The sequence below is a fragment of the Doryrhamphus excisus genome, linkage group LG19 (genome assembly GCF_037039965.1).
Source record: "Doryrhamphus excisus strain RoL-2023G ecotype Guam linkage group LG19, RoL_Dexc_Guam_v1.1, whole genome shotgun sequence".
Taxonomy (NCBI): domain Eukaryota; kingdom Metazoa; phylum Chordata; class Actinopteri; order Syngnathiformes; family Syngnathidae; genus Doryrhamphus; species Doryrhamphus excisus.
Genome location: NC_136375.1, coordinates 8,937,855 through 8,960,680, shown reverse-complemented (window position 1 = coordinate 8,960,680; position 22,826 = coordinate 8,937,855). Strand labels below are relative to the sequence as shown.

Genomic DNA, 22,826 nt, shown 5'->3' with positions numbered 1-22,826 from the left:
ATACATAGGTGCACATTTACTGAGTGCAGGCAATCTGCAGCCCATATAAGGAAGTCTTAATCGCACTGACGTCACTAGAAATTGTTGTTAAAAACACTCTGTAAACTTTAAACCCATCGTTTTTTTGGCATCGTTTAACACAATAATATAAATTCTAACAATATTTATAGGTCAGAAAAGTGGAAAAATTATAATGGCTCCCCTTCAACATCACTTTTACCTTCATTGAAGACTCTTGTTGGTGAACACTGTAAACACTTCAGTCCATTACAAATTGAACTTAGTAGACTGTTCAACTGTATACTTGCTCACTTGAACTTTATTGTTAATCTAGAGAAGCAGCTACACCAGCTCGGTTTACTTTCTGTCATGCGTATCCCTTAAACCATTCCCTGTTCAAATTGTGTCAGAGGTTCATACCTTTACATTACAATTCTATTGTGACAGATGCGACCTTTGTGCTTTGCTACGACTTCTCTCTTGACTTGACTTGAATAATGTTTCTCATTTTCTTTATCAAAGTCGGCAACTTTTTTTGCAGCTGTATTTAATGACAAAAAAGTCATCTAGCACTCAGAAATACATAGTGCTCTTGAACATCTCATTAGTTTATCTTACACTGTGCTTATTAGGAAGGTGACAGATATGTTTTCAGGAGACTAGTTTGTAGACCAAACAATAACTGAGATAGTGTACAAAAACCAAGACAAACCTTTGTTGAAAACCAAGGTTCCACTGTAATGACCTGTGTATAATACCTCTACCAGATGCCTGAATTTACTGTTACGTCTATTTCTGCTGCTTTTAAGTGACCTCGAGCCAATATGACTATATTTATGTAGCACCATGTGTGCACACACTGACAATGTTAACGTTCTATATTGTTAAATTCCGCCTGATGTTCTTCTGTTTTGTCATCGATTTGCATATTTTGACAACCGAAATATATCATTTTTGTCCGTATATGATCAAGGCTTAGACGTGTGTTGACAGGATTCCCCAGCCTGTCATTTTGGATGTCTAATCTGCTGCATAATATGGGTAAGAACATCCATTAGCAGCCATATAGACGGCCTGCATTAGTGCTGCCATTATATAACATTTAGTATTCTGTCAATTGCTCCTGAGACATTATCAAGAAAGCATGCTACAGCAACCACAGGCCATATTGTGTCTAATTGTGCTGTAAAAAAAAAAACTCATAATAAGCCTTTGGTAATAATAAATAATGGCTACGCGTTTGCAAACAAAGGAAAACATACCAAGTGACACTGGAGCCCCATTGGTCCTATTCCAGTGCATGTCCTGTCCTGTTGGATGTGCTGACTCAGCAGATAATCCCAGCTGCTCCTGCAGAAAGGCGTCCTAAATGAGGAGGTCAGCTCCCCTGGGCCTGTCTGTTTCCTTCCGGTGCTGAATGGTGCTCTGCCAAGAGAGGCAGCTCAGCATGACGCCTGTAGTATTGTTCTCCTGTCAGCCGGACGTCCTTACAAGCACACACAATGTTACACATGTTCTAACATGAAAACAATCACCTCGTCTGCCTTTTGTGTACATTCGCGTACATCTTCACCTTGTCGAGCAAAATGCATCACAAGGTTTTATAGTCATCAGCTGAAGATACATGCATTTTTATAGAAAGCGCTGCGGCTTTTTTACACGCTGTAATAAAACACACTTGTGCCTTTATATCCTGCTCACTCGTGCCTACTGAGGGCACTAAACGGGATGTTGTAGTCATGGATACGCCAAGGACGTCTCAGAGCAGCAGAAGTAAATATTTAGCCACTTCCTTTCCGCTTCTCATCCAAGAGGAAGAAACTGGAAAATGTCCACTTTGAATAACAAATAATCGAATGCATTCTTTAGAAGGTGCCGTCACTACTATTCAGTTATTTTGGGATTGTAAGAATCAAATGAGGCGGAAATTCAGAGAAGAGTGGCGTCATGCGGCGACTAACTGGTAGGCAAAGGGGAAGAGAGCTCATTTATTCATTCACATAAGCAATGAGTCAGAGTGGCAGATGTGATCTAATTTAACTTACGGTCATGCAGACTTGTTATTCTGAAAACGCCCCCTGGAAGATATGAAAAAGGAGGAAAAGTCAACACTGAGATGACATATTTTCTTTTTTCATCTAATGGCCAAAGGTGGTCTGGGAATGATAACATTGTACTCAAATCCTCAAACACTGTTCTAAGCACATTTTCTTTGCGTGTCTTTGTGCTTGCCAAGTCAAGTTATTACCGAATAAAGTAAAAACTTGAAAAACTATCGAAAAAACGATTCTACAGGTAGCTGGTGGACTTATTTATTTTTTTTAACCTGAACGTCAAATAGGGAATTATGCATTATGTAAACCCAAGGTCTGTGCATGCGTGGGTTTTCTCCGGGTACTCCGGTTTCCTCCCACATTCCAAAAACATGCTAGGTTAATTGGCGACTCCAAATTGTCCATAGGTATGAATGTGAGTGTGAATGGTTGTTTGTTTATATGTGCCCTGTGATTGGCTGGCCACCAGTCCAGGGTGCCTCTCGCCTGAAGACAGCTGGGATAGGCTCCAGCACCCCCACGACCCTCGTGAAGAAAAAGCGGTAGAAAATGAATGAAAGAATGAATAAACCCAAGGTAGATGTGTAAATGTACCTACTGCCATCTAGTTGGGACTATAAAAACAGGAGGTCGCCTACAGCCACAGATGTTAATGACAATGACGGCAGGTTCATTCATCCATTTTCTACCACTCGGGGGTGCTGGAGCCTATCCCAGCTGTCTTTGGGCAAGAGGCGGGGTACACCCTGGACTGGTCGCCAGCCAATCATAGGGCACATATAGACAAACAACCATTCACACTCACATTCATACCTATGGACAATTTGGAGTCACAAATTAAGTGAACCTGCAGGTTTTTTTTTTATGTGGGAGGAAGCTGGAGTACCTGGAGAAAACACACAGAGATGGCCGAGCGGAGAATCAAACCCAGGTCTCCTGACTGTGTGGCCAACATGCTAATCTACTTTCTATGAGCTATGAAAAACATGCAGCATTGAACCCCTCAGTCCGAACAACACATAAAACAACAATGGAGAAGAAGAGGGGTCTCCTGCATTTTACTCAAGAGCAGACTGAGGGCAACAATAAAATGGGCAGCTGAGGCAAAGTGGATAATGTGGTGTATAATACAACACTGTCAACACTGCCAAGGCACAGCTAATATTAGCATATGTGTTTGTATTTCACATATCAAGTCCTCTCTCCACCAAACAAATCTTCTCAACCAATGAATGACCAGCAGTGGTTGATGTCACCCTGACGGAATTGACTCAGCATGCTTTCAACTCTGTCTGAACCGCTTTTGCCAGGAGAAAAGCATCAATAGCGAGTGGAGCCATGCTAAGTCAGGAAGGTACCCTTTATTGTTTTTACCTTCATCCCCTCGCCTGCGTGTGAAATTAAAGGGCTTCCGAGGACACGCAAATGGGGAGAGAAGAAGAGAACGCAAGGGGAGTAGTTAATTAACTTGCGTTTTGCTCTCTGCCAGCCTGAATTATCACCACGGTGGAATTTAGTTTGGGATTGCAGGAATTAGAGATAACACCCGGTGCCCCGGTCCCGGCCCACTGCCAGTGCATTCACAGCAAATACATTTAAAGAGGCGCAAAAGCTGCTTAGAATATTCATGTGTCACTTGGCCCTGTGTGGCGTAGCTTATAGAAATATGAAACCATCTCCTCTCTGCTGGCAAATGATTTCCACGGTTTAAAAATATCTGCTGTGGGTTTTCAAGAACAAAGAGGAGATTGCGCTGACATTAGCATGCAGCAGCACACATGGACCTGAAGCGGCGGATATTATCTGGATGGATTTCTAAAATGTGTTTACAGTCTTTGAAGGTCTCGCCTCAAACGATACATTTGATGGCAGATTCAAGGTACAGATTTCCAAATGAGAACTATCTCATAGGAGATAGTTGTTCTTGGCCCATCAAATGGAACCCAAAAGATGTTCATTTTGTATAACCTTTCACTCTAGGTGGCCGCCGCTCATGCATTTCCCCGGATAATGTTAGGGTGAAGGGTTATGTATGCCATTGTTCTGAGAGAGAGAGAGCGTCCCTGGAGAGGAGCCCCTCTCTTGCATTTCTCGCTTGCTCGCCCCGTCCAGCTCAGCTCTGAGTGAAGGTCAAAGCTGAGATCACTCACATGGAAGAAAATGGAGGACACGTGGAACTGTCCAGCTCACGGTCCTACCGGGGGAAGATGAGGAGAGGAAGAAAATTTGATGTCACGCTGGGCTGAATGGAAAAAGGAGGTGAGGGGATGTAAAGTGCGAGCAGATTTAAAAAAAAAAAAAAAAAAAAGACTAAGGATAGGTAGGGCAGCTTTGGTGCAGTAGACTCACATTGCAGTCTTATGTTGGCTGTGTGGAGTCAAATTTGGAAAAATACATACCAGTTATAACATGACATCACACCAGACTACTTCAGATCTTGTCATTGTCAATCTTGTACACTAGAAAAAACTGAAATCAATATGTATTTGTGACTTTCATTCCAATTCTCGTTTTCTAATCCTGCTACTAATCTAGTGGGAATCAAATGTGCAGATTAAAAATAAAACACTTTACAACAGTGGTTCTCAGTTATATTGATTGATATTGGAGATCTATAGATGAATGGAGATCTATTCAAAATTACTACAGTAAAGTCTCGTTATATCGATATTCTCGGGAGTCGGAAAAAATACCGATATAACCGGACTATCCATATATCCGATCCTGCGCCGAACTGCATTAAAAATGGGCGGATCTTTGATATGGCATGTAATTTTCTCCTTGAGTTCATGGATTGCGTATCTAGCATGCTTTTGTACTACAATACATTTTGTACTACAGTAAATAAAAATAAACTTACGCTGTAGTGATTACCGGTTACCGGGACATAATTCACCCCGGAACATAATTCACCCCGGAACTAGGTGTTGCCACCCGGAGGGGTAGGCACGAGGGACGGGTGTTTTCCGCTGTGTGTGCTGCACTCTGGTGGTGGAAGTGTGAAAAATAAAGTTGACTGGAAGCAGCCGTTCGCCGTGTTCTTTTTTGGTAATGAAATCCTTAAGCAAAGATTGATTTAAGCTGCTTTTGTATCGATATAAGCAGACCAAATTGGCTGGCGGGAGATGAAAAGGGCATCCTAGTAACCGGATTATCATAATAACCGTGTATCGTACTAACGGAGCTAATTATATCATAAAAGACTAGAAATTTGCCGGGAAATGAAAATAGTATCGTAATAAGTAGTAATTCGTTTTAACCGATATCGATATAACGAGACTTTACTGTGTATGTTGAGTACAGTTATTGAACATCACACCTACCTATCTTGTAGTTTGCATTGGCCACCAAAACCAGTATTGTGTACCTAAACAAGAAAATACTGTTACTTGGAAGCATATGCTAGTTGGGAGAGAATGTATTATTGTTTAAATTTGATAATTCATTGGCTGCACGGTGGTTGAGTGGTTAGCACGCAGGCAACACAGGTTTCCGGTTTCCTCCCACATTCCAAAAACATGCTAGGTTAATTGGCGACTCCAAATTGTCCATAGGTATGAATGTGAGTGTGAATGGTTGTTTGTCTACATGTGCCCTGTGATTGGCTGGCCACCAGTCCAGAGGGGGGACATTATTTATCTTGTTGAATTGATGACGGGCAGGAAGTGAGAGTATCAGAGGTAGCCCGTGTTATTATTATTTTTATGTTTTTATTATAGTGCCTGTAATAAAATCCTGTGGTTCAAGTCAGCTGCTTCGGTGCTGGTTTCACCGAACAATTACTGACACCTAGCGACCAATGTAGAATACTACATTCACAAGTCTTTCATGGCTTATACTGTCTTATAGTATTTTAGTTCATTTTGCCATTTTTATGCATGAAAATGTTTAATTTGGGCCCAAAAATGCATACAATTTTATAAGTATAATAGTTCATTCATTCATTTTCTATACGGATTATCCCCACGAGGGCCGCGGGGGTGTTGGACCCAATCCCAGCTGACGGGGGAATGATGGGGAATGTGAATGTGAGTGTGACTATAGGGGTGTTAATTAATGCCTAGATGGCTCTAATAATTCCAAAAACATGCTAGGTTAATTGGCGACTCCAAATTGTCCATAGGTAAGAATGTGAGTGTGATGGTTGTTTGTCTATATGTGACCTGTGATTGGCTGGCCACCAGTCCAGGGTGTACCCCGCCTCTCGCCCGAAGACAGCTGGGATAGGCTCCAGCATACCCTCGACCCTTGTAAGGATAAGCAGTAGAAAATGAATGAATGACCATGCCACTAATGACCCGGTTCTCGTTCTCGTTTTACACCCTATACACACCCTATAAGAGAGACTCTGCAGTTAACTGCAAGGAGGCATTAATTGGAGCGTTTACTGTATTTTTCTTTAAATACCCGTGAAATCACGAGGGAGTAAACCCAATTTTATCATCCTCCCACATAGTTCTCTATATTGAATCACGGCTCATTTCTCTGTTTCTACTTCCAATCGACTGTGAGACGTTAGGAATCTGTGAAAGAAATAAAAAAAATCAATGTTTGTATTGCTAAGAGGAGTTAATGGAAAAAAAAAATACTGGCAGTCATTGCAAGTTATCGGCGCCAAGTCCCGCGTGTGTGCATCTATCACAGGTTACCATCTGTACGAATGCAAACACGTTAAAGAATCTTATAAGGAGCGAGTGTGATTAAAAACGTAGTGCGTGTTGTGTCGCTACAATCTGCTGTAACTTTGGTTCTGATCTAGACATCATGGATCTGCAGAAGACCTGTTGGCAGCGTCTACACATGTGCGAGCCAACTAATTAACTCCTAATGTAATGCGACAGAGGTCTCTCTATACACATATCTATATCATACGTGGCGATGGCTGTGATTTACATCCATTCCCTGAGCATGGATGCAGGCAGATGCACATGGGACCTGGAGCTTCACACTGTGGTAATTAAACGTAGGAGGTGACTGCTTGAAAAAGGGGAAACAAACACGACCTGACAATGGTTTATTATGAAAGTCGGTGATAGTGCTAATTGGGTGCCTGTTTGCCACACGGTTGCTTTGTGATTAATACGCCTAAGAAGTGACATTGATTGCTTCTTGTTTGGAGACGCCATAGCGCTCAGCGGTTAACAGACATCTATACGTTTGGTCCCTTATTACTTGAGGTGAAACCCAACAAACAGAGGCAATTACAGCGGTGGATTCCAAGATGCCAAGCAAACAGAGGAGAAGGCTTCATAAATGAAAGTATCTAAGCCGTGGAGGTCAATTGATTACGTAAAAAGCCCCAGGGCTCTGTTGCTATGATGTGAGTCATCTTTGGCCGGAAGGAGAATAAAGAAAGAAATGAGAACTTTGAATAGAGAACCAAGGACGCAGGAGGAGGACCTATTGAGGCACTTCTCTGAATCAGTATGACCTCCTTTTGTTCACCATTCACAAAGAAAAACAACTTGCAATTCGGAATTCTTGATTTCCGTCCTTTGTTTGGTCGATTTTAATTGTGTAACCAAGGTTTGTCCCATTAGTCAGTCATGTTTTGAACACTGTCAGATAGTTGCGGCTCGGTTTAAACACCGTAAGCCCTTGCCCAATGCAACTACACCGTTTGTCCAGGATTTGAAAGGCTGGTGTGCCAATAGAAGATTTTTGAAACCTGATAAGGGCAGGTAAACTATAAATGTAACTGGACTAGCAACTACTTCATAATGAGTGTAGCCAAGGGATGCAAAATACAAAAAATCCAATGACCTGTAAGGCTTTTTCACAACATAATAGACACTAGCCACGTATACGTGGACCCAAACATTCCATTTGCAATCGGTTTATTTGCTCAAACAGAAAGGAAACCTTTGTATACACCTCATTCCGAAAGAAAAGTGCCAATCCGAATGAACATATAATCGGATTCACAGGGGTGGAATATTCCTTTCCCCAATCCGATTGAGGTATCTTGTACTCGCTCAAACGGTGTGCATTACCGCCATCTGTGGAATCTAAACTAATCTAAACCCTTCTATTTATTCACAAGTCCAGTTTTTCTTTAAAAAGAAAATATATATCTATACAAAACATGTCCCGAGTTTAATTATAAAATATTAGCAAGATTTAATTTTATTTTTTCCAGATATGACGTAACACGCAGCTCGAGATGTTCTTCAGTTTGAAAAATGGAGGTGAGCAATCGGCACTGGACTGCTGTGGAAAGTTTGTTTTTGATCCAAACTAAATTTCAAGACTGGATGAAAAACTCGCAATATGGAGTAATTCCAACAAGTGAAGGAAAAATTCAGAAAAGTCGGTATGACGTGATGTTGATGTTTACGTTTTACTGCACATGCCCTATTGACTATTCTGTTTGATTATAGCGGCGCATGTAGACAAGAGATCGGAATATTCCTTTCCGTGTATACCATTGTTTTTGGAAAAGTCATTCGGAAAGAGGAAAAACAAGACGACTGATGACAATGATCCAAAAACTGGGATTTGCGCCTCAAATTTCAATGAAAATACAGGTGGTTCTCCGAGTGGGACGGGGCTGGTTGGGTTCTATGCTGGTTTCTAAGTCACTACATCTATTGCCTTCAACCTGAAAGTCGCATCACACATGGTTAGCACCGTTAGCACTTCCATCTCACATTCCCCATGACGACAGACGGTAAACATGGTTGATACCGTCTTTATACAGCAACCTTTATACCGTCTTTTTCGCTGTTCACTCTCACTATGCAGCCTTTCCCCCTCCATATTTCCGCAGGGATATCAGATCATTCAATGTAGCAGAGAAATGCTAACACCTGCTAACAGATGCTAACAATGGCACTAGCGGCAAGCTACAAATGTAAAAAGATGAACATCTACTTGCTTAAGGGGTCGGTATAACAATAAGGAAGTTATAAATAAAGCACTATTAAACGATGCAGGAGACACGGAGCTGCGGTAACTAGCTAGGACTCGGGCGGCGCCATCTTGAAACATGAGACCTCCACATCAAATCCAGTCTATATCGATATGAACGATATGTTTGTTTTTGATATTGTGCTTAAAAGAAATATAGACATTTTTTTTTATTGATATATCGCCCAGCCCGACACAAAGTTCACTCGTGGGTCGGGATCAACAGGTTGGTAACTGAAATTAGTTAAGCATGTTATGTTTTTGCCAGTTAATGATCTTTTCACCACTTCTTCTGCCGGCATGACGCCACTGACAGGTATATTCCTGATTTTCCCATCTTGCAAGCTGGCAAAGAACAACACCGTCGCCTACTCTTGGCTTTTTTTTTAAGCCAAAAAAGCACTGCATTTCCCACCCTGTAGGGTGACAATCAATGTGAGACACAAGTTTACAAAAAAAAATCTCTCTCTTTTTTTATCTTACTAATACATTTTGGATCAGTCTGCCTCTGGCTCATTTCTGCTATAAAACTATAAAATCAGTGCCTGTGCCACTTTCATTTCCGATTCTCTTCACTGCTGCAAATTGCTGCAGTTGTTCTTTTGTATTGTAAAGAATAAAACATGGACACACCTTTGCCGCAGAGTGCAGCTTATCAACTTGTACCTGTAGTTGTGTTTGTCAGGTAGTGTGCAGCCTGCTAGGTTGCTGGATAACAAGAAGGAGCTCACAATGTCTTGCCCTAAGGCTAAACGAATGTGTGTGTGTGTGTGTGTTTGTGTCTATTCAGCTCTAATGGACCATCCATTCAATCTTTTAATTGAGGGTTTTTAATCTGTCTCTCGTGACCCTTTGTCCATTTTAGTCATTTTTTTCTCTATTCTTGTCTATTTTGTCCCCTGGTCCATTCACTCTCCTTCCTTTTGCTATCGATTTCTCACATGCAGTTATTTATTTACTTTTTATGACAGCTTGTTCAGGCTATGGCCATCACCTGTTGACACAGTGTGAAGTCGAGGTGCCGCTGAATTAGTGTGGAAATTACAGGACATCAGACTGTGATTTTGCAGCACTGCAGTGCTTTGAGTAGCAAACTCTTGAGGGTAGTGGAGATTGATGTTGTTCCAATAGAAAGTGTTTGGAAAAGGACAGATGAGACTTTGGAGGTGATTGAATTAACTTTCTGTTCCATTCATTAGCAGCACGAGTAAACAATAGAACCTTCAAAGTTGATTAAATCATTCTTCCCAAAGGAAATAGAAATGATCTGTTCCAGGGTCAAACTGTTGCCGTCAGAAAACTTGCATCCATCTATCCATTTTCTATACCGTTTATCCTCACCTGGGTTGTGGGAATGCTGGAGCCTATCCCAGCTGTCTTCGGGCGAGAGATGGGGTACACCCTGGACTGGTCGCTAGCCAATCACAGGGCTGGCGTGCCAATTAACCTAATGTCCATACACTGTGGGAGGAAACTGGGGAGAACATGCAAACTGGGAATGGTTGTTTGTCTATATGTGCCCTGTGATTGGCTGGCCACCAGTCCAGGGTGTACCCTGCCTCTCACCCGAAGACAGCTGGGATAGGCTCCAGCAACCCCTGCGACCCTCGTGAGGATAAGCGGTAGAAAATGAATGAATGAATGAAAAGGCTTGTCAAAAATGATGTGTAAACATTGGTAACTACATAATTTAATGAATAACATATTTAATTACATTTTTTAAACAATTCAAACCTTTTATGACCTGTGTGGTATTTTTCTAGGTTGATTTCTAGGTTAACTAGGTTAATTAATGCAAATTTTCATTAATTAATTTGAAAACTATGATTAATCTAATTAAGAATGAGAATAATTTTGAAGCCTTAATTAACTCATTCAAAAGTTTGTTTCTACTTTTTTCCGTTCTTTTGTATTCAGCAGTAGAACATAAGGTAAGTTTCAGGAAAATATCAGTTCCCAACAAAAAAACAGCTTTTTGTCAAAAGCTTTCTCCTTTTTTCACATTTTTTTTGTGCAAAACAAAATGTATACACTTTGAAATATGTCTTTGGTATTACCTCAGTGTATTCAGCTAACTACTGTTAGAGTAACAGAGAAAAACAGTCCACCTTAACAAGTAACAACATGGATGGTGACGCCAGAATCATTTACTTCCTGTGTATAAGTCTTCTTCTTCTCTTTCAATGTTCTTTTTTTGACACAACAAATTCTTCTTTTGGAATAAACGACACAATAATCTAGAAAAAAAAACAAGTAAAAAGACTTAAGTGCCAAATGCAGATACAGAAGCATATTTTCTCTGGAAATGGTACGACTTCAGGGGCGTTCGACTTCAGAGGTTCTACTGTCAGCGTGACTTTGACAAGCAGCCAAGATTTAAGCAAAGGGTGAAAACATGAATTCATGAAATCTATGTATTTGTACTCATGCTACCAAGGTTACTGCTTTCTCCATTATTGTTGTTTTTTTCCCCACCCATTTGTCCTTCGCCGTCCTTTGTCTGTGTGCCGTCTTTGTCTCAGCTTCTCTGCTGGCCCTCCATCGCTCTCCTGTGTGTACGGCTACAATATGTTGAGCCTTAGCCTACAATACTATATGACATGACTAATATTTTGAAGTGATTATCATCCCTCTATTAATAGCTTAGTCTATTACAGGGACAGAGAGAATCCTTTTAAAAGTACCCCCCCTCCAAAAAAAAAAAAAAAAAAAGCTGCAGTGAACATTAAATAGCTTCCTCCTGAATTAATTCTTGACCTCTTGGCTCTGACGATAGATAACATCTGCCTCTCGACAAGAAAGAAAGTCTAATTTTACAGCCATTTTGTTCACGTTACAATGGGCAGGGGTGCAGTACATGGCCGCTTTCATGAGCAGGGGGAACGGTGAGAATTGGAAGAAAGTAAAGGGCGCAAAGAGGGTAGAGGAAAGGAATGGACTATCATAATTACAACATAAATTGATTTTTTTATGCCCTGCTACATGGTCTAACAGGGTCAAAATAATATAGGTTGTATAGATAGCTAGATAGATGATATAGTGTGATATAGATGAAGAAGGGGCATTTTTAAAAATGTATTAAGTCGGCGTGGAAATTGCAGGAGCAAGCCTAAATCTTTAAGCAAACATTTATTTTGTCAAGAACATCACAAAAGACCGGTCTCAGAGTATAACGCGGGCCCATACATCACATCACAGCAAAGCACAGCCGACGTCAACAAGCTTTGGTGTGCCGGATCCGCAAAATCCTCCTCGCAATCCTGCTGCCTAACTTTCAGTTTGGAGATTTACTGCAAGTCAAGTTGCCATCTGTATTTATTCTGTTGTTTGAGGGTGTACTATCCAGGGATGTTGGAGCCTATCTCGCCTTGCTATAAATAGCTCAGTACCCCTGATGGCTTTATATATATCGATGGGGGTCGGTGACTATAAAAACACCAAAATTCAAATGACTAAAAAAGGAATATAAAAACTTCCGCTTGCAGTGGATAATTAGCATCTCTGTCTTGATTAAAAGTGCGTTTACCGTGAGCCCGCGCTGTGAGGTTGCCATCTGTCACCTGCAGAGGCCATCAGGAAACATACTCTGTACAGTGGGGGGGCTGTGTGTGTGTGTTTGCACCATATGCGGTCACACACAAAAAGATGTGGCATACAAGCAGAAATGGTAAAGCCAGCCAAAGTGTGACATTATTCCAACAGCTACTTCCACTCCTTTATGGCTTATGTGTATTTGGGCGCGCTCACACTGGGCCATTTCAACCGTGCCGGACTTGGACGCTAATCCCCTTCCCTACCCTGTCCCCTGCTGTCCCATGCTGACACTGCTCTGCAGTGCCACTATCACACTTGTACTACTGCATCTTTTGAGGTCTTCTCTTTATTTCTATTATCGATTAAGGTGGTGGTTACCAATGATAACTGGCGGGAGGAGCAATCGCATTAATTTTAACAGCGGAACCTCGGTTCAAAACAAAAATACAGTAGTTCCTGAGGAACAAATTAAGAATGTGGATGGGATTCATGCCAAAAGATCCGAACTATCCCTTTCTGGAACAAATTAATTGGATTTACATGATTCCGTATGGAAAAAGCATCCCTTCTGGATCAAATTAATGTCACTAACCAAGGTTCTATTGTATTTCTTCCATCCATCCAAACATTTGTCGCGGGCATGCTGGAGCCTATCCCAGCTGTCTTTGGGCGAGAGGCGGGGGACACCCTGGACTGGCTATTGTATTTATTTTCATTTTTATTATTATTATTATTATTCCAACATTAAGGTTATCATTCATCATTTGGCTTTATTTGTTTTTTTGTGCAAATTTGGAGTGGCTGAATCGGAGCAAGAGGGCATAGAAAAGAAAAAAAAAGAAAACAGAGGAGGGGAGTGCAAATGTCTATCATGGAGAGGTATATGGAGTATTAAACAGCCACATTAATATTACTGGAATGAAACAGTCAAACATAGAATTGTAGTCATGAAAATATTAAAAACAGAATGACAATAACACACAATTGTAATATCTATAATCTGACATCATTATGACTGTAATAAAACCAATAGCATAATGAAGTCATGGATAAGTCAGTGAGTTATGCGGGGAAGTACCTATGTACTGTGAGTACAGTGAGTATGTAAATGTATTTGTGTACAGGTATGTCTGTAGGTGTGTGTGTAATTGTTACTGACAATGTATGAGTAGTAGTAGTAATCTTAAATACTGTATATGGCTACCATGGTGTATCCAGGGGGGGTCAGGGAAGTGTACAGTGTTTGAGTACGGATCAGAGCACAGCGAGTTCAACAAACCAGTAATTATATATTTTGGCATCCCTCCATTGTATAAGGGTTGACATTTTATAAGGGTATTTACTTGAACTTTACAACCTGCAGGATTGGGAATTTCCATTTGAATGCATAGAATGTTACACACTATAATACCTGCTCACTCTCTCCCAGTTCGCTTTTTATCAACTTTTCACTCATGCACCGGCTTGCACTTCCTTCGAAATTCTGCTCCACCTCTTCAGTATATTCAATCATCCGGTCTCCTTCACTGCACTCTCTTTGCTTCATTTCATTTGTTGATGGGGTCCTGCCCTTGATTTGGGATGTATTTTCACCCATATTTCAAGATTCTGTGGCATGGACCTGCATAGAGTAAGCCATATTTAATAAATTATTTTGAACACAGTTTCACAGTCCTTTTCCTTGCTTGGTCCCTAGCCACAGTTAGAATATTCTTTCCTAGCAAAATACTTCAAGAAACACTTTTCACCCTCTATAATGGCAACAAATATTGGAGACAAACTCAGTTTTTGTTATTAATTTGTTCCAGAAAGTCACACAAAAAACAAAACTGCCAAATATGGAGGCGATATATTTTCCATAGGAAATAATGTAAATCCAATGAATCCATTCTAGACACCCAAAAAATGAACAAATTAAATTTTATACAGAATATGGAATGGTTTTACACTAGATGTAAAATAATTAGAAATGACAAATAGATGGAATTCCCTGTTGATCAAATTCAAGTCAATTGTGTTGCTCACCTTCTTTATCAAGTTCCTGGCACTTGCAACTTTATTTGGCCCCATGGTGGGTTATTATATATATATATATATATATATATATATATATATACCTATATATATTGTATTTTCTGGACTATAAGTCACACTTTTTTTCATAGGTTGGCTGTTCCTGTGTCTTATACTCCAGAGCGACTTATAAATGAAAAAAACGTTTATGTTACATAAACACTGGACACCTTTTGTGCTCATGTTTATTTTTTGTGTAGCTGAATAAGCATTGTGTTAGCATATCTTATACCAATTCAGCCTATTCTCTATTCTTTTATTGTTAGAACTTGCCTTCCATGAGGACGTAATGTCTGTTTTGGTCAAGTAGTTTGTAAAATAATTTACCCGCAAAAAATGCAACTTATACTCCAGTGCGACTTATGTATGTTTTTTTTCTACCTGAATATGCATTTTTGGCCTTGTGCGACTCATACTCCGGTGCGACTTATAGTCCAAAAAATACAGTAAGTTGAGGTTTGACTAATTTGAAAGATTTATTTGATATTTGACAGAATCAAACCCAATTTCTCAATCATATAATGTATTCAAAAACAAATATTCCTAAACAATCGGTGCTATTCTTTAAGTGTGGGGGGGTGTACACCTTTTGTGTGTGTTTACTGTTGTTTCTTTCAAAAAATCAACTGTTTGATCGGTTACTTACTCTTATTCCACTTCATAGTTGGTTCGAATTCATTGCCTTTTATCTTCTGTAATTGTGAATGTCATAGACTAAGCAGTGAACTTGATATTCCACGTGTGTGTTAAATCATACCTCACAAATGCTTGTAGGGTTGCTTTATGAGCTCTTTTCATCTCAAGAGCCCGAGTGTGTGTGTGTGTGTCGTCTACGTCTTTGGTGTTTTTATTCAGCGACATTCGCAATCTGAATGCGGTGAAGAGGTTGCAAGCGGCACAAGGAGTCATTTGGGAATCTGGCAATTCAAGGCTCGTGGAAGTGTACTCACAATTTGGCACAATTAGCGCCAAAAGGGGTCCCTGCTTGACAAATTAGCACACAAAATGTCAGCTGGTAGTTTAGCGCATCCACAGCGAGCCCCTTGCAAATTAGCACGTATTTAGAGGAGTTAGCTGGCACATTATTGGGAGCGTAGAGAGCGCCGCAAATGAGCACATCTGTTGTCGGCGCTAGCGATGAATACAAGTTATATGATCACCGGTCCCACTTCTTGGAGCTGGGTCAGCTTGGCAGTGCGTGTTTTTAATTGAAGTGTGCACACTCTCCTAATAGAAAATTGATGACAAGTGTCGTTTGGCAGAAGTTGAGCTGATTATGGCTGCGGTTAATGCCACAGGTGTGGGTTTTAAACCCTCACCTTGTCCCCGGACTCTGTTGTTTTCTGCCTGACAGCTCGGTTTAGGCTCAATCGTGCCAGTGCGTGATTGTGTGCGCTCGCATGTGTCACTTCAAGTGTGTGAGTCAGCTGGAGGCTTAGCGTCCCCGAGTGTCAGGGGACAGTCAAGCTCGGTGTCAAAATGCTTGAGACTGACAGGAGGAATTGTGCTCTTTCTAAAACCATTCTACTCACTTATCATAACTCTACCCTCAGCGATAAAGTCAGGATTTTAGCATTAGTAAGTGCTATTTATAAGTACTATATTACCGGACTATATTATAATAGCGTCATCATATAGCAAGAACAAGAATAAGGAGACGAGGGCTGCAACTAACGATTATATTCTTCCTCGATTAATCTGAAGGCTGTTGTTTCGATTAATAGACCAGGGGTGCCCGCGTACTGAAAAATCACCGGTGACAACGTGTATTATTATTATAATGTGGCTCGTTTTTTCATTTTTGCTGTTGTTGATTTTGAATTTTACAAATACTTCAGCTCAAGACGATTGTGACTTTATGTCTTTTTTTATTTAATTTTTTTTATTTAATATAATTTTAATTTTTTAATTTTAGGACTATTTTTGTATTATTCCTATTTTTTCACAATTTAACTAGTTTTGTTTTTTATATAATGACTTTGAAATACCCTCGGCCCGTGCATGCGTGGGTTTTCTCCGGGTACTCCGGTTTCCTCCCACATTCCAAAAACATGCTAGGTTAATTGGCCACTACAAATTGTCCATAGGTATGAATGTGAGTGTGAATGGTTGTTTGTCTATATGTGCCCTGTGATTGGCTGGCCACCAGTCCAGGGTGTACCCCGCCTCTTGCCCGAAGACAGCTGGGATAAGCTCCAGCACCTCCGACCCTCGTGAGGATAAGCGGTAGAAAATTAATGAATGACTATGAAATATTTTTGATTTTTCAAGGTTATGGATTAAAAAGTATTTTTTATGCCATAGTTTTATGCCTTTATTTTCTTGAAGCAACCTTTTCTCTTATTATGAAATTTTTTTTCCCTCTGTTTTGTCTTATATTATAACTTTATTATAATTTTTCTGAAAATTACGGAATTTCTGTTGTTGTTTTTATTAGTTTTCTTGTTTAACTGTAGTTAACTGTAGCCTGAGTCACAGGCTGCAGTTTGGTCTGCAAATATGTTGATTACTGTTTTACTGTGTGTGAATATTGTCTTTTGCCTAAAACATAATAGATCATAATAATAAAGCTGCTTTCGTGGCGGACTAAGGAATAAACAAAAAAAATCACATTTCAGCAATTGATTAATCATAGATTAATTAATTGTTGCAACTCCAATGCAAACGACCACAGACAGCATGGTCATTTATTATTATGAAGTGAAGGTAGACTGTTTTGTTGTTTATTATGATTTTACGTGTGCTTCACTTCATTTTACACTTAAACTGACAAACAATAATATTTAAAATAAAAAAATCAAAAAGACATTTGGTGCAGCTGCGCCGCATAACCCTTTCTATTGTGCCTTTGTCGTCAGTGTTTATTGTTTTGATCTTTTAATGTTTGTGGTGAACTTATTTTTACAGTTACCATGCAGAGTTAACATGTTTTATGATGGCAACAGATTATTTGTGTTCTTTGAGGAAAAATTGCTTTTCGAGATTCCGCTCTGCTTTATTCATATGACATCTTAGTCCCGACTTTTATCCAACTTGGCTGATGTAAGGAGCGTCCTGGTCCTGGAGATGAAACGGGCCCTTGCAGTACAGTGTAGGAAGGTCAATCCACTGCAAGGGGAGCATCAGATTAATGAGCAGGAGTGGCGCCTCTCTGCTGGCTTTCATGCTTCACATCGCATTCATTGGCAAACATGAGAGGAAGCATCCCCAATGGGAATTTCATGGGGTATTTATGGGATGGTGGTGGGAGTTCCATCAGTTGTGCCTCCTGTTTACTGGACGTAGAGAGACCCCAACAGACTATAAGGGGAGGGGGGTGGTGATGGGGTGTTTTACAGCCTCACTCAGAGGCTGCATGTGCTTACCTGGGCCACTTACTCTAACGACAAGCTTGCTCGCTGGTTGCCATGGCAGCGGCAGCCCAAACGCCATCCTGCAGCTGCACTCGCGGTCATTAGTCACCGAGGCAGGCGGAAACAGGCCATCCGCACTATCTTAACGTCCTTCCTCTACCAATCAGCTTCTCGCATTTTAGAACGGCGGTTGCCTCTCACGTGAGTCGCCATGGCAACATATCGGACTCCTTGAGTCAAGAAAACTAATGGCACTTACTGTATATGAATTGTGTGCATTGTGTCCACTTTTTACTTTCAGTCCTCGGAAGAAGTCACACAAATGTGCTTTTAGATGAAAACTAATAATGTCTATTACGACGGTGTGTCAACAAATGGAGGAAACAAAGAAAATAAACCAATTTTCTTTGCCGTGAGCAAATAAAAGGGAATAAAATACACACATATGAAGACACCCTCCCACGCAGCACTTTCATTTCCACTCTCCTCTTCACTCAACAGCACACACACCCTTCGCGAGAGACTCCAATCAGCAAGCCTGTTTTCTCGTCAGGGTGATTATCTCTCTCATAACTCACTCAGAGCTTTCATTTGCACTATAATTCACACCCGTCCCAATGATGGCGGCACACAAACACACACACACTGACTATCCCCACGTAATTCACACACCTGCAGTCATTTGGACCATAACAACATGTAGTGAAAGGACGGTACAGGACACAGGCTATTTTACCTCAATGATGAAAGTGCACTTTGGTTGGCGAAAAAAAAAAAAAAAAGCCCAACCCTACTCCATAAATGAAGCAAATAAAAGCAATTCAGCATCGGTTTGTCAGAAAAGTATCGCGCAGCTCCTTGTAGAATTGAATTAGCATGTTATTATTTGATCATTTCGCTAACTAATTACATTTTCGACTTCCTGGATATGCCTAAATGAAGTTTCCCTCTCTGGTGTAATTGGAAATGATTTGATGTGATTCGCTTGTTAGAAAAGAATTGTCATACTGATGTTTGTCTTACTGTACTGTACGTTGCTGCCGACTCTTCCTGTCCTTTCTCTGTTGTTGGGGGCAGCAATGTATTCAGCTCCAAGATGCCTAGAAAGCAAAGTATAGTGAGCATGATTATATAAATTATGTCATTTTGTAAGGCGGTCTAGTGGTTAGCGCGCAGACCTCACAGGAGGTTAATTGGCGACTCCAAATTGTCCATAGGTATGAATGTGAGTGTGAATGGTTGTTTGTCTATATGTGCCCTGTGATTGGCTGGCGACCAGTCCATGGTGTACCCCGCCTCACGCCCGAAGACAGCTGGGATAGGCTCCAGCACCCCCGCGACCCTCGTGAGGAAAAGCGGTATAAAATGAACGAATGAATGAATGAATTTTGTAAGGCTTAGGGGCAAAAATAATTGTGCCCTTCAATTTTCTGCCTAGCAACAAGCAGCTGCGCAAACAACCATTTGTGTTCATTTTTGTTCAAGACAATGGTGTGCTTTGCTTTTATGCTGATTTTTTTTGTCCAGTCATATATTATTTTTTATGTTATTCCCATGGAATGTTGCTATATTTGATTTATTAAATTAATATCATATATTCTAAATAATTATATATAATAAAAATGTCCCCAGCTAAACGATTGACAATACCCAGAAGATTCCGGAAATGTATGAATCATTTCCCACCACTTTACATCTCTTCTTTTATCCATCAAATGTTGAAGGTAGAACGTCAAGTCTTGATGCTCATTTTAAGTCTGACTGCACACACACCAAGACAGCTCCATCTACTCCCATAAGGCCATGCTGTAATGATTGTCTATTAGGTTGGGATTGATGTGATTCCAATCATCTTCCATGATGACTTTCAGGTCTTTTTTTTTTTTTTTTTAGATGCATGTGAGATGAAAAGGTTCTAATCACAGGGCCTAAAATGTGAGGGAAAAAATCTCATTAGCTCACCCGGTGACAGCGTAACACAAGAGTCGGTACTTTTAGTGCAGTTATGAGTAAAAAAAAATCATATCCTGTCACATTTGATCTTTTTCACTTAGTTTAACCACATTCAGCACCTGCAAGTCTTTAAATGAAGGGAAAATGAAATACGAAAGCCCAATATACATTCATATTTGGAACCTTCTTGACTTAAACTAGGTGCGGGTTCATGCCTTGATGAGAAACTGACAATACATGCTGCCTATTAGAAAAGTAGTCGATGGCGCTATCTACAGTGGAAAGTCCAGCAGAGGTTACTGTCTCACACGTCAACATTTTCTAGCAGCTGAAGACAAGACGGCACGCGTTGTAAACTGCGCTGGTCTCTGCAAGTAATGGTTACTGCACGGATGCGTCTTATGTGGGTCACAATAAAAAGCCACTCCAAAATGCGCCATTTGACTGTATGCACTTGTGTTCATGGTCCATAAGAAACACCCACCCGTACCATAACCACACCAGCACCATGGGCCACTCGATCCAGAATTCTGACTTCAGCAAACGGCTCACCTACACCACGGCAAACACAACCATGATTCATCCATGAAGGGAGCACCACTCCAAAGAGCCAGACGCCATCAAATGTTAGCATTTACCCTCTTAGGTCAGTTTCGACTGTCGTGTTTCACCGCCAGGCCCTTCCTGTACTTCCCTGCCTTCTCTTGGCCGTGTTCATTTCTGTGCAGGATCTCTCCCTCCAGCGGGAGGAGGGACTACCGGACCTGCACCTGAACATATCCAACTCTGTCTTAAGCAGTAACCCGTATTCGATTCCCTGCTCGGGCATCGGGCATCCCACATTAACATGCTAGGTTAATTGGTGACTCCAAATTGTCCATAGGTATGAATGTGAGTGTGAATGGTTGTTTGTCTATATGTGCCCTGTGATTGGCTGGCCACCAGTCCAGGGCGTACCCCGCCTCTTGTCTGAAGACAGCTGGGATAGGCTCCAGCACGCCCGTCACTCTCGTGAGGATAAGCGGTAGAAAATGAATGAATGAATGAATGGCCATAGCACACTTCCTCAACTTTCACAAAACATCTGTGGCATTGTGCCACAGTTTGGAAAGGCCTTTTATTGTTGCCAGGCTAAGTTAAGTTAAGTGCCCCACCTGTGAAGTGGATAGATTATGAAAAGAGAAATGCCCACTCACTTAGATGTAATAAGACATATTTATAAGTGTACAAAAAAAACTTCTAGATCTTTGAGTTCATCTCATGAAAGACGGAATCAAAACAAAATATCCGTGTTGATATTTTCGTTCAGTGTATTTATTTCTTGTGCTTTATTTATTGAAACGCAGCACATACTTTTGTGTTTGTTGTTTTTATTTTATTTTTTTATATTTGACGCATCTTTGATGTTAAAAAATATCGAAGTCAGATCAATCCAAAGCATTTCTTTCCCTTACTTAACACTGCAAACCTCGCTGAGGGGACCATTTGGAAGTTTAATCGCTTCAGTTCAGCTCGAAATAATAAACACGTCTGAGGGGAGCTGTTTTAAAATTAACTGCACCTCAGCGGTGATAATTTAGTCTAAAACAGCATGGATTGGTTGTTGTTTATTGTTGTGGGGCTTTTACTTTGTCGATTAATGAGTAGCAGCACAGCATGGCCCCCCCTCATTAACATCCTGTCTGATTTTTGACATCAAGCGATAAGAACATTAAGATTAAATGTCGGTGCAAGCTGACATTTAGAAATGTTGTTTATGTTAAATCTTATGTGAGGTTTACTTGCCATGCTACCCGTGTTCTCATTTTCTCCCTCTCATTTGATGATTGATTGAAATCAATGGAAGAAAATAGAAAAGCAAGCCCTTCCTGTCAAGGCTGAGTGAACAAGTTCAGGAAGGTCACCCACCACTGAACTCACCTTTCATCACACATCATTAATTATACTGATGACTGCCACACACATCTATATCAGCTGGTAACCAAATGGGTTGTATGTCAATGTCCTACTCACCAGCTTAATGCAGTGGTCATAGATTTAATCTGTTACAGGGTTAAACTGTCACCCTAATGTAACCTAATTAACTGGAAAGGATTTTTTTGAAACACCATACACCGTCACACTTTAACGGTTAAGTGGAAGCTGGGTATGCTGGAGCCTATCCCAGTTGTCTTTGGGCGAGAGGCGGGGTACACCCAGGACTGGTCGGCAGCCAATCACAGGGCACATATAGACAAACAACCAATCACATTCACATTCATACCTATGGACAATTTGGAGTCCTCAATTAACCTAACATGCGGAGATTCGAACCCAGGTCTTCCTGCTCTGACTGTGTGGCGTACGAGCTAACCACTCCACCACCACACGGCCATCGCCCGCCAAAAAAAAATACAAATAAGCAAAATGTATTGTTTATCTGGATCGAATTCAGATTGTGTCTTTAGCACTAATGTAAATTGTCCAATTTGTTGTTTTATGTATTATATCTTAATACAATTGTGTTACCGTCAAACAAAAATAGTTCTAATCATTTTTAGGTGTTACTATGTGTTATTATAAGGGGGTGCTTCGATCAGGGTTTTCTGTTACCTGTTTCGATATCGATCATCCATGTGTGAGATCAGCCGATACCAGATCACATGGATTAACTGTCAAATTTATTTATGTTCAAAAGAGAATATACATTGTTATATACTCCTGAAACTTACCGAGGATGTGATGGCTTCTTCAAGGAGATGTTCGATGTGAGATGACATTGTTTTATGGAGCTCTTCATGGTAGGACTTCCAGGTATCACATAGCTGGGCTCCAAGTGAGAGAGCAGTCGGCGGACCCTGAGAAAAGCCAAGCTGTCATCAAGTCTGATGAATTCAATTATTTTGGGGATTATTTGCTTAGCCTTCTGACTGTCATGCACATACGGGCGAGTGTTGACTATGTTAGCTGC

At 40.7% G+C, this 22,826-nt stretch overlaps 1 protein-coding gene and 1 long non-coding RNA gene across 4 annotated transcripts in view; one reads left to right on the top strand and one right to left on the bottom strand.

Annotated features, from left to right (window-relative positions):
- LOC131106727 (glutamate receptor ionotropic, kainate 2-like) overlaps positions 1-22,826 on the top strand; it is an 81,042-nt gene that overhangs the window by 4,322 nt on the left and 53,894 nt on the right. The window lies entirely within an intron of this gene.
- On the bottom strand, positions 1,005-22,781 carry LOC131106729 (uncharacterized). The gene is made up of 5 exons (XR_013630375.1): positions 22,588-22,781; positions 18,947-19,023; positions 5,378-5,421; positions 2,046-2,078; positions 1,005-1,425 (listed from the first exon to the last, which is right to left on the bottom strand). It is a non-coding gene; the product is annotated as an uncharacterized LOC131106729 (long non-coding RNA).